Source organism: Adiantum capillus-veneris, chromosome 12, assembly GCF_014529385.1.
Source record: "Adiantum capillus-veneris isolate H3 chromosome 12, ASM1452938v2, whole genome shotgun sequence".
Taxonomy (NCBI): Eukaryota; Viridiplantae; Streptophyta; class Polypodiopsida; order Polypodiales; family Pteridaceae; genus Adiantum; species Adiantum capillus-veneris.
In genome coordinates this window covers 93,980,665-93,992,733 of record NC_140942.1, presented here as the reverse complement: position 1 = coordinate 93,992,733, position 12,069 = coordinate 93,980,665, and the positions used below count along the sequence as shown (strand labels likewise).

The following is a 12,069-nucleotide window of genomic DNA, read 5'->3' as shown; positions in this document are numbered from 1 at the left end:
TTTATGGTCTACTTCAAGCTCTTCTGATGTGAGGTGAACTGTTGTGGGTAAATTTAACCCATATCCATGGTGTGTGTGTGTGTGTGTGTGAGAGAGAGAGAGAGAGAGAGAGAGAGAAGAGAAGAAGAAGAAGAGAATTTTAACGTCATAGGAAACTATCCCAAGAGACCTTAAAGATCTATCCGACGAGGAGAGTTGAACTTAAGACTTGTTATTTAAGAGGGAAACGGCATAACCAGTCTACCACACTTGGGTGATAGAAAGGTTATACCATTTCCTCTTCTTATTAGCGGGCGCACACACACCCAAGAAGAAGAGAATTTTAATGTCGTAGACAACTATTCCAAGAGACCTTAAAGATCTATCTGACGAGGAGAGAGGTGTTAATCATCCCCCTCCCTCCCCTCCGTCCCCCCCCCAAAAAAAAACCCAAAAGAAAAACCAAATTCCCAATAGAAAAAAATATGATGCTGGAGAATTTAGGATGCCAGTTAAAGAAAAATAAATTTGTAACACAAAATATTGGTGACATAAGTTTATATCTTTGTTCTTACCATGAGCAGTCCCTAAAGTAGAGATGGAAAATGGCTCATATTCTTCTGTTTGGATGCGAATGAGCATCGCAGTTGGGAACATGAAGATGCACATGCAAAATGTTTGCAGCTCTGTTTCACTTCAAAGAAAGAGCTCTATTTTGACAAAACTTTGTGAGATCCGCGTCTATGCTCAATCTATGTTTTCAAAACATAAGTAGAAAGGTCAAGCCCCATTTCCATTAGCCTCTCATTTGGTCTGATTTAATATTAGTTGCCACCTTGGTCTTCTACTTTCTGCACATGCTCAAATAATAGGCACAATGGTCCTACTCTTTTTCTAAAACAATTCTGGATTTGCACCACCAATTGAACTTGGCAGGTGGTCTTTAATCTTTGTTGTACACTTTTTGATGTGTACCACTATTTGTCTACATGAATCTTAGTTGGTAGTGAATCATGTGCTTGTTATGTGCTAGTCTTGAGTGTATTAGAGGACATATTAGGTGTATATGGAGCCATTTTCAGCATCCACTCTTTTAAGATCGACTCCAAATTCTAGGTGTTGATTTGGAGGCAAGTTTGGATTCACATGCAGTTGTACTGCTCATTTGTACTTCTTTCTCTAACCCAATCTAAAGATGCTATCATGTAGTTGTATCAATAGCTATATATTGAAGTTGGTGTCTCTTCTCTCTTCTCTCTTCCTCTCTCTCTCTCTCTCTCTCTCTCTCTCTCTCTCTCTCTCCCCACGCATGCTTTGATTGTGTAATTAGTTTTAAATCTCCCCTATGCTTAAGTGATGAATGCCTCTTTGTTCTATCTACACTAACTTTCAAGTGGTATTAGAGTTTGAAGAGGATTAGTAGCTCTAAGTTCATCAATCTCTAACCAATTAGTAATAGGATTAGTTTTGATTCTCTAATCTCCAATATAATCCCTAAGCGTGATTACACCCACTTAGGACAATTTTACCAAGTTTTGCATTATCATTACTCCACCAAAGCTTTGTTTGCTTCAATAATTATGTGTTTGCATTGTCCTTCTGAGCTGTTGATTGTGCCCTCAACCTCTTGATTTTGCCCCCATTTGATCCCTCAACCAAAATATGCAAAATCATGTTTCGTGTATTTGCCAACAAATAAAGTTTACCTTCTTTAGGCCTTCATACACAAAAACCCACAAGGGAGTGACTTGGATAGCCTATCGATAGAAAAATCCTAATGATCTCAAGAGTTGGATAGAAAAATTCTGTGATAGCAAGGTGTTGGGCTCAACTCTCCAAATATTGGGTCAAGCATCGTGAATGAACTTCAGCTAGACAGTAAAATGTGGTTGAATATTGAGTTTCGGTCCATTAGCTACTCTCACGTGGACACCTTTTTGGGAAGACAGTCTGATGCCATGCAATCCCTCAATTGGCCCTATTTTGAATGTCGGGTCCGCCAAGGGATAGGCTTGTGAGCTTAACCTTTCCAAGCTAGGTTCCTAATTCCTTCTCCATCCAAGAGGAAGTTCTCACCAAAGCCTTTGGTGCTAACTTTATAAGAAGCAATTCCCACAATTAATACTCCACAACGAGTGCATTCCCACTCTAGGGCACCAATGCTATTTTAGAGTTCAACCATGCCAACAAAGAAAGGATAATTTTTTATCCAAGGAAGGAGTCCAAGTTAAAGGGAAAACTCTCACTCTCTCTCTCTCTCTCTCTCTCTCTCTCTCTCTCTCTCTCTACACATTGCATTTAGGTTTAAAATATTTGTATCCACAAGCACAACACTAAATATGTATGTTTTGGGGATGATTTCATCATTGTGCTTTTGTGAAGAGGTTAGAAACTTGTTCAAAAGGAGTCTCCTTGATTAAGACTCCTCTCTAATATACTATAAGAGAAAAAGAAATCGATAGGTTTAATGGTGATGGCTTTCACACTTGGCAGAAAATCTCAAGAGATATTTGATGAAGAAGGATTTATGGAGCACGAGCTCGTGCGACCTGCCTACGGCGGATCTCGCTTTGCAATGGTCAATCCTATATAGTTTGTCAAGATCATTCATGAGCACACATGGAAACACTCACACTATATCTCTCATTTCTCTATTCTCGGTTTTGAATGTCTATATGTATCTATGTATGCATGTAAGTATGTATATATGTGTGTACGTACCCATGCATGATGTATATACATATATATGTGTGTGTGTGTCTATTGTTTTACATCTCCCCATACCCCACTGCTCTCTCTCTCTCTCTCTCTCTCTCTCTCTCTCTCTCTCTCTCGGGGGGGGGGGGGGGATGTATGCTATATGCTATATGTAGGTTTTAGAACATGGTAATCAATAGGTTTCTGAGGAGCCCCAATGATCATGTGCAATGTCTATTCATATGATCCTGTTTATATATGCTAGATGCAAGTAAGACTTGGGGTGTTCACTTCTTAAGAAGTCTATCGTATCATGTGAGTTAACCAAAAAGGGTTATTAATACTAAAAAACGTATATTTTTATGTATACATTAGAGAAGAATGGGGTTTTTAAATAGGCTCATATATGTATATAACATTTTATTGGATATTATTAATAAAACCTTGAATGGAAATGATTACATAAGCAGATTTTGATCAGTATATGCTCTCAAAAGTAAGAGGATCTATCTCCAGTAGCTAAAACCACCATCACCCATGCATACCAATCAGTACGCGAGTCACATCTTATTTCTTGTCGGTTGTTGTGCTTACCAAATGGGAGCTTCAAATACAAAAACTCCATGAACTTGGTACTTGGAATTCTAAACTTATTAAGGGTTTGACAATTTCTTCAATGAAAACCCAATTATCTAAGAAAGATAGGACCGTTATGAATCCACAAAAGAAACATGGCCACAAAAAGAGCAATGACAAATCTCTATATGGCACGTCATAAACATTAAAAAAACCATACCATTGGTTTGCCAACCATTGTACAAAGTCATATAGCCAAATGGTTCACACAGGCAATGAACATAGCAAAGGACATCTTGTCCAAAGCTAAAAATATGTGTCCCCTCCTTTTATCACTTACGTTATTTGCATTAGCAAAAGCTCTTTCATTTTATGCTCAAAACCAACTGATCAACACCACAATCAATTACAATTGATAATAAAGATAAAAAAACACATATAAAGTGATGGTATAGTATTGTTACATTGCGAAAATGGAATGAAAAGTGCCATAGAAGATGGACATGAAGATGAATGGTAAGTACTAATAGTAAGTACTAAGTGTCTTTCTTAACACCTTTGTAATAGGAGGGCCCAAATGCTTAGCCAATACTAATGACAAACCATAGAAAGAATCTCCACCTCTACACCCTTAGACTCTTACACAAAGGTCAATAGTATGTTAAAGTTGGGCTTCTTGAAAGAATAGGTCAGGGCTTGTCCTTTGATGAATCTATATCTTTCTATAGATCCATCTTGCTCTACTTGTGCATTTGAGTGGAAAAATATCTCATTTGAGTCCCCCCCCCCTCCTTTTCTCCTCTCTCTCTCTCCTGTCCTCTCTCTCTCTCTCTCTCTCTCTCTCTCTCTCTCTCTCTCTCACTCTCAATCTTGCATTTTTGTGGCGTGCAAGTGGATATATCTTCATATATCTTGGGGTCATGATTCCTACCCCAAGATTAAAGGGTACGCGGTCTTTAGTGAAGACCCTGTGACCAATTCAAAGGATTGGTTGGGCAAGTCAATATGGCTATTTTTGTTGATTACCCATACCAATTGGCACTCCATGCAATCCATCAATGCATGTGTCACTCCCATTTTTTAATGTGCTCTTCTGCCAAGACTTAAGAGGCCTCCCCTTAGTGGTCTCCTCCCATGTGTTTGTGTTGCACCTCTCTCTCTCTCTCTCTCTCTCTCTCTCTCTCTCTCTCTCTCTCTCTCTCTCTTTCTAGAAGCTTGAGCTTGTAGCCTCATCATCTTCACCATAGGCCAATTCAGTATTAGCATCATCATCCTCTAGCTGCTCCACAAAAGCTGGACCATCGTCCTGCCACTTTTGTCATCCAACCCCAAGTTGTCGGCACCTAGCACTTGGCCACGATCTGTTACCCTTTCGTACAAGAACTCCACTAGAACAGACTCCACCTCTTCAAGTTGCACTGGACACTTGGCATTTGCTAACTCTTCTACACACATGCTCTCTTCAACAAAATGCCCATCTTCGTTGACGAGCTCCTCCACAATCGGCATAGACGCTTCCCCAACAGGTAATTCCCAAGGAACATATTCAATCATAGACCTTACCCTAACAAGCTCCACACTTCGCATCACTGGCACCATCCTCAAGGGACCCACTGCTGCTTCAACAAACACACAATCTGCAGGCTTTAACAAGCCTAACTCCAGCTTTCTTTTCATTTTCCTGCTCTTCACCCGGGCAACTCTAAATGTCTCGGCATAAGTCTTTGGCTCTTCATCATCCACCTTATCTCGAACTCGAGGACATAGGTAAGCTAGGAATTTCTCCAACTTGAAACCATCCACATTGACCACTTGGGTGGCAACAACCAGATCACTCCAACAAGCTTCAAACTTACCGACAAAAGCATCAAAAGCATCATCTATATCCTATCGTAGGCTCTTAATCTTCGTATTTGATTCAGTAGCCGACACCACTTTGCGAAACTTGCAGAGAAACTGTTCTCGGAAACCAACCTAGCTTTGCTTATCCGCAGCTTCCAGACCTTCAAACCAGGCTTTTGCTTTACCTCGCAACACCAACGGCACTATCTCCAACTTTTCTTCATCACTGCACATTTACAATGAGATCATAAATAACTCAAAATTTTCCAGCCACTCATCCGCATCTTCATCACCATTGAAAATTGGGCTAGCACTGTGCCACATTTTTGCTTACAAACGTATCACCAGGGAGCAATCAATGTGCTCCTCAGTGAGGGCACCAGAAGATGGAGAGGAGGAATGGGGAACACACCCGACACACACACAATGGCCCCTATATAGCTCAGGGTATTCACAACACCCCTGTCCTCTTGAAAAACACCTTTACAAAAGACAACTCACACTAGAAGGACATCACCTGCACTTCGCCCAACGAACACACGATCTGCACAGCTGCTAGATAGTGATCACACCGATCTTGCCCGATCTAGCTCGTCCACAACTGAACACCTCTCTCTCTTTCTCTCTCACACACTCAAGGGACTCGGGGGGCGCACACGCTCACACACACCGGCACCACACACCCTGGAGAGGAGAAAAAAAGAAAAGGGGGAAGGGGGAGAGATGACGCCAAAAAACCGGCAATGACAGCTTCCCTTGCAATGAAAAAACACCATGTACAACATCCATGTAGTCTACTCTAGGCCGCACCATAGCCCTCACCAATTCGTATAGAGGGGCACACACATCCCTCGAAGCTCGACCCCGTCAACACAAGCCTCAACATAAAAATTCACCACTAGCTTCACTTCGAAAGATACTTCTCCTCTTGGCAACCCTCGCTGGCTTTCTATCTGTCGAGCACTCACCGTTCCAAGCCGCTTCACAAACGACTCTTCTGACTTCGACCATCGAGTGCACAAAACTTTTTCTTCTTCTTCTCTTCCCCTCCTCCTTCTCCCCCAGCCCAAGGGGAGAAAAAAGAAAACTCCACATCGAAAAATGTCGCTCTCCCTTTTACTTCACCTCCTCCTTTTTGGCCTGCCCAAAGGGCAAAGGCTATAGTGTTGCCTTCTCTTTTTGCTGACTAAAATAGGAAAAAAGGTTGAGTTGTATTTTTAACCATTTTTTGATAGACCAAAAATGTTGATTGGTTGAAATAAGATAGTGGACACTCATTGAAAGGAAGAGTGTGTAAATCTAATGATGGACATCTCTTGAGTTTTGAAATATAAAATGAATGCTCATTTATCAGAGAAAGGATTTTGGGCTTCTTTTGAGAGCCGTGAAAGGTTGACAGTGTTAGAGGTTAAAATTTAAATGATAAAGCCTTAAAAGCTCCACAAATCTCAAGAATTACCATTTCATCTTGAGAAGTTCTTTCACTCACCTTTTCATCTTAAGAAGTTCTTTCACAGGTTGAAACTTGTTAAAAGTGCACAATTTTTTTATTGGTTGGAATAGACAACGTATACTCATTACAAAGACGAAACTTGTTTCAGTGACATAGAGAAGTTAATAGTGAGATAGAGAAGTTAATAGGTAGTGGGCAAACTAATGAAGCACAGTACTGGGGTAGGTAAGCTCGAGAATCGAGAGACATGAGCTGGCGGCGTACTCATGGTTGTTCACCTCCCAGGCTCCCAGCTTCCTACACCCTCTGATCTCGATTGGAGGATTGCTAGCCTCCCCTTTTCTGACACGTCTTCCTCGTTTGACGTGGGGAGTCCGACGACGTCTTCGCACCTTGAGACCCTCACACACTATGCAACTGCATTGTCACTTCACTGCACCCCTGCAGACGACAAGTTGTGGGTTGCCTTCGTAGGAAAATTTGATGGGTGTGTGGCCACGAGCGGGAGGGGGGAGGACGGTGGGGAGATGGCAGTAGCAAGGTGGCAAGATGGAGGGAGCAACTGGCGGATGGAGGTGGATATGTGGGGTTTAAAATTATCCCCCTCACGGGACTTCACTCACGGGGTAAAGTTTTCCTCAAGCGGCTTGACGACAGCCAACTCAACAACGGTGGGTAACAACAGTGGAGGTATGTTTTGCCTTCTTGTTCAAGTTGATGAGTTTCGAGACTTTCATGATACCATCATATCAAGTGGACACTATGGTATATTAATTTTCCCTCATCGGATTGCTCAGAAAACAGGTGCCATTGAGAATGACATTTAGTTTTCTCAATCCTTTTGTTTTCTCCTCCCTTGCTGGCCAAGCCTTGAACAAAAAGCGAGATTAAAGCAGTTGTTACCGGACGTGATCTACTTTTTTGAAACAGGGAATAATGATTATAAGGAAGCTAAGGATCAGTTTGGTGATTCTCTGGATATCAAAGCGATGGTTACAACAACTAATGCAGCAATGAAGGTAGCCTTTCAGGTAATAGAACTGGCAAGGTTGCATCTAAGCTATACATGTGTATTGTGTTTCACAAGAAGCTTGGAAAAGCACCTTACTTGAGTTGATTTAATGAGTGTTGTTCTGCTGAGTAGGCAATGTATAGACTGGGAGCTAGGACATTTATATTCATGAATGCCATCCCCAAAGGCTGTTCTCCAGATCGTTGACTTCTTTGGATGATGATGAGGAGCTGGATGAGAATAATTGCAACACTCTATAGACAAATATTGTCCAAGCACACAACAAGCGACTAATCGAGCTGTTGGACGAGCTGCGAGACAATTATTCAGTTGGGGAATGGGTTCTCTTTGATGCTTACAACATATTCATGGATGGATATCTCAACTCTTCTGAATATGGTGAATCTTGAAGTGCATCCCCTCATTATTTCTTGTGCTGCATATAATTAGTACTCAGTCATTGATCCTTGAGAAATCAATAGTTGTAGAGTGATGATGTGCTTATTGAAATTGGATTTTGCAGGAATATTGTATCCCTTCAAATCTTGCTATGGGGCAGGTGGTACCTACAATTTCAATGCAAATGTGATGTGTGGCATGTAGATTGCGTGAGTGCACCACGTCCCGACGTAGTTCAGCTAGTATTGGGCAGAGCCTTGTGCGGAGCGAGGGTAACCAGCTTTTCAGCAGCGGCCTGTACCAGCTTGCAGAAGGTAGGCGAGAGGTTGTTAGTGTACCAATATATAGAAGGTGGAAGCTTAGATGATAGGCTTCATGGAGAAGAGGGGATGAAACAGATGCTGACATGCCAACACCATAGGCAAATTGCATGCAGGGCAGTAGCTCGAGGGTTGTGCTTTTAACAAGAAGAGTGGCTAACCAGGATAATTTGCAGGGACATGAAGTCCAGCACTGTGTTTCTTGATAAAAACTCCTACTTTAGCATGGCCAAAAGGCGACACTCACTTGTTCTCTTGCAAGCTCTTCCTTGGCAGCCTATAAATCCCTCGCTCATGGGTGGCTTGCGGATGAGGACAAGACTGTCCTACCATGGCGATTCGCAAGCAAGCTAGTGAAGCGGCTCCTCAACCTAGTGGTCATTGGTCATCTTGTGATGATGATCCAGGGAACCTTGGGGCATAATATTGGGCTTTCCTTCCAGCTATCGTCATCCAAGTTGTAACTCCATTACATGACATAAGGGGAGTATTCAATGTGGGCGGTGTAGCAGGCTTAAGGGGAAAATGAGACACACATCTCATTATCCCACACTTTTAAAAAGTTGCATGCATCCTTGATTCATCATTTCACGGCTACAGATTGCGAGGGAGATATTAATCCTTGAGTCCACGCCCTGCTAAACAAAGGAGGCAAAAGTAGTATCTTATTATCTTGTCAGTGTCACTACTTGGCGTCTTCTAAGTCCCGACCCTCTCCAAACCCATGCGTGTAGTTGTAGCGCGCTCCGCTCTAGGCGCTTAAGTAGCTTCCCGTGCTGCCCAGCTCTTGAATTATCTCCTTGGACTATCTCTCACATCTTATCATCCAGTAATTCATATCTCACCTCGTCCACCTGGAGGTAAGTGTGTCAATCATAGGCTCCAAAGTTCTCGAATCTCAAGCTCACATTTCAACAATACTTGTAAAAAACCTAGGTTTATGTACAATTTTTTAGTTTTACCTTCAAATTTTAAATTTGCTTGTAAAAAAACCTATAAAATCTAGAGAAATTTAATGTAGTCGATTTGCCAGTAAAATTTTGTATCTGTAGGTTGGCGAAGATTCGAGTGGTTGGAAAAAGTTTTTTTCCGGGTGTTGCCATATGGAAGGTGAGTAGTCTTTTAGTGTTCAAGTGCTATTAATTCACACTCTTCTTTTGAAAAACAATTAGAAAAAGCCATGTCTTGTTTTTGAAACTTCTACATAGAATGATCTAAGTAATGTGTGAACTAGCTTGCTCCCTCAGCTCCCACACTCTTTTTTTCTATTGAGAGATATAAACTTGAGGTCTTATGGAGTTGTATACCATTGAAATTGTTGTATAAGTACTCATTTGTTAGCTAACCTTTTCTTTTTTTTTTTTTTTTTGTTTCATCCAAAAATCTAATTGCAGGCCTCGTGATTTTATCACTTGTTTTTTAAGGCAAAGATTTTTTTTTTTTTTTAAAGCCATTGCGCCTGGAGCCATTGCCGCTTAGCTCCCCTTCAAAACTTTTGTTTCTTTTTTCTTAGCTCTTGATTTCCCTAAGCCCTTCTTTTTCTTTTTCCAAGTTCAGGTCTGCTTTTTGGCCTGCCCAAAGGGCAAAGGCTATAGCCATGCCTTCTCTGATCAAGGCACTACTGATCAGAGGGGAATGGAGGACGAACGTGCAGAGTCGAGTGCCAAGTCAAGTCCCTCAAGGCCAAGATCATCGGCCTTGACGTCCATGCACTACCTGCGCTTCCCCCTCATGATCACGCTCAACCTCATCGTTGCCATCTCCATGCTCATCTACAACGCCTGAGATCAAAATTCTAGATTTTCTTCCTTCTCTTAAGTGATCTCTCTCTTTCTCTCTCTCTCTCTCTGCGTTTCCGCTTTTCATTGCAACCTGCTTTTGTGATTTTCACTCTGCTTGCCGACACCATTGGGCGCCCTCCTTGCTCGCCATCTGTGCCAGGCTACCAATCATTTCCATTTGATTTGCATCGTGAGCCTATATGCACAGCCTGCCCTCGCAACACCTACAAACCCTAAGGTCACCGTACTTTTTTGCAAATTTATGATGCAAATGGTGCCTTTTGAGTCGCAGCCATGACAATCGACTACGCCAGGTAATGTCATGATCAAGCCGACCCCCTTCAACAACATCAATACTTTTTTGATGCATAGTTGCCATTTAACAAGAAGAACAAAATGCAGAGCATGCGTATGCCAATATTATTATTGCGCCAAAACAAAATTATTGCAAATATTTCATGTTGATGGTCGTAAGAGCCATTAATAACCGACAAGGTATTCAAATTTGGTTAATGGTTTGTAGCATGTTTCAGGTCTGTGCGAATGGCAAGGTTCAGGCTTGGAGCTTGGATGAGCAGGGTTGAGAGCGATGAGCAAGGTCACTGGTTTTGCTGTCGTTAAGCTTTGTTGAAGTGGCCTGTGGAAATCTGCAAGGTGGTTCATTTGGAGGGGTTAGGGTTCGATTTTTGGAGGAGAAGTGTTCAGAGTTGATTTCCTCCGTCACAGGGAGAGGGGTCCGCGCTTCTGCAGACTGTGAGGTTTCTTCCGCTCCGAGTTGTGAGCTAAGTAAATTCTTGGTTCAGCATGTTGTGGATCGCGATCCATCTCAACTGCCTTGGATTGCAATCTAGGAGAGTCTCCCTCTGCCTACTTAGCGTGGTGTAGTGCTCAGTGGAGGGTCCCTCGGGAGCAACGCAACTGCTAATCGAAGGCTGTAGCCACGGATCGCGATACGTGGTTTGAGGCATTTGTGCAGATCGCAATCCATAGTTGCAGATCAATCAGATGTACATGTATGAAATTTAATTAGCAACTGCATTGGTTACCTACCATGTTTCTTATCCATGTTAAGCTATTTGTTTGCCGACCTTTTCGTAATATTACTCTGGATGGGCAGTGGTTTATAAAGCAATTTAATTATGTGTGGATGGAAGTTTCTGGGCAATGTCCTATGTTTGTGGGCAGTCTTGGAAGTTTTTTTTTTACTCCATCTTCCCCGTGCTAAAGTTGTTTGGTTTGTAAGCTGATGTCAGTAGTGGCTCTTCTGCGAAAAATGTAAGTAAGTAGAGTAATCTGAGCTGCTCGCATGTATTTTGAACTCAGAGTTCTTGGTGATAGGGAATTTGTTAACGAACAACATGTGAGTGGTTGATATTCTGAGCAATGTGCATAGTGTAGTGTCTGAGACTGCACTTTTTGGCATTAGATGGTTTATCAGGCACTTGTCAAGGAGAATGTGGTTTTGGTTAAAGTAGTCGGTATCCAGGTAGTGTTATTATGGGCTTCCTAATCCTAACTATATCTAATGTGCCAAGCAAAAGGGGCTGCCACGTGGCAAAAGCTAAGGCCCTTTGCAAGGGAGTGCATTGCAAAGGAGGTGGGAGGAGGAGGAGGCTGCCGCGTTGGAACTAAGCCCGTTTGCCCTTGCATGGCCACGCTGGAAAAGGTACGAAGGAGATTTGAAGGAGCGTGGCCACCAAGGAGCATTGAAGGAGTGGTGGGCAAGCGGGTAATTTGCTCGGGATCTCTCTCTCTCTCTCTCTCTCTCTCTCTCTCCCGCCACCATTTCCATCATCGCCTGAGGCTCTGCCCATTGGCATCGTCTTCTACGTTGCAGCTATCACCCGAAGCTCTGCCCATTGCCATCATCTCCCAAGGCTCTGCCCATTGCCATCATCGCCCGAGGCTCTGCCCGCCAGTGCTTGATTGCAGTACCCGCTATTCCCTCCAGTGCTTGACTGCGGTACCTGCTATTCCCTCCACTAGAGGTGAGCATGAGACAGAGAGAGA

General features: G+C 42.5%; 1 pseudogene; it reads left to right on the top strand.

Moving 5' to 3' along the window:
* The first annotated feature begins 7,074 nt into the window (after window positions 1-7,074).
* On the top strand, window positions 7,075-8,162 carry LOC147446152 (GDSL esterase/lipase At4g01130-like; annotated as a pseudogene).
* The last annotated feature ends 3,907 nt before the right edge of the window (window positions 8,163-12,069 follow it).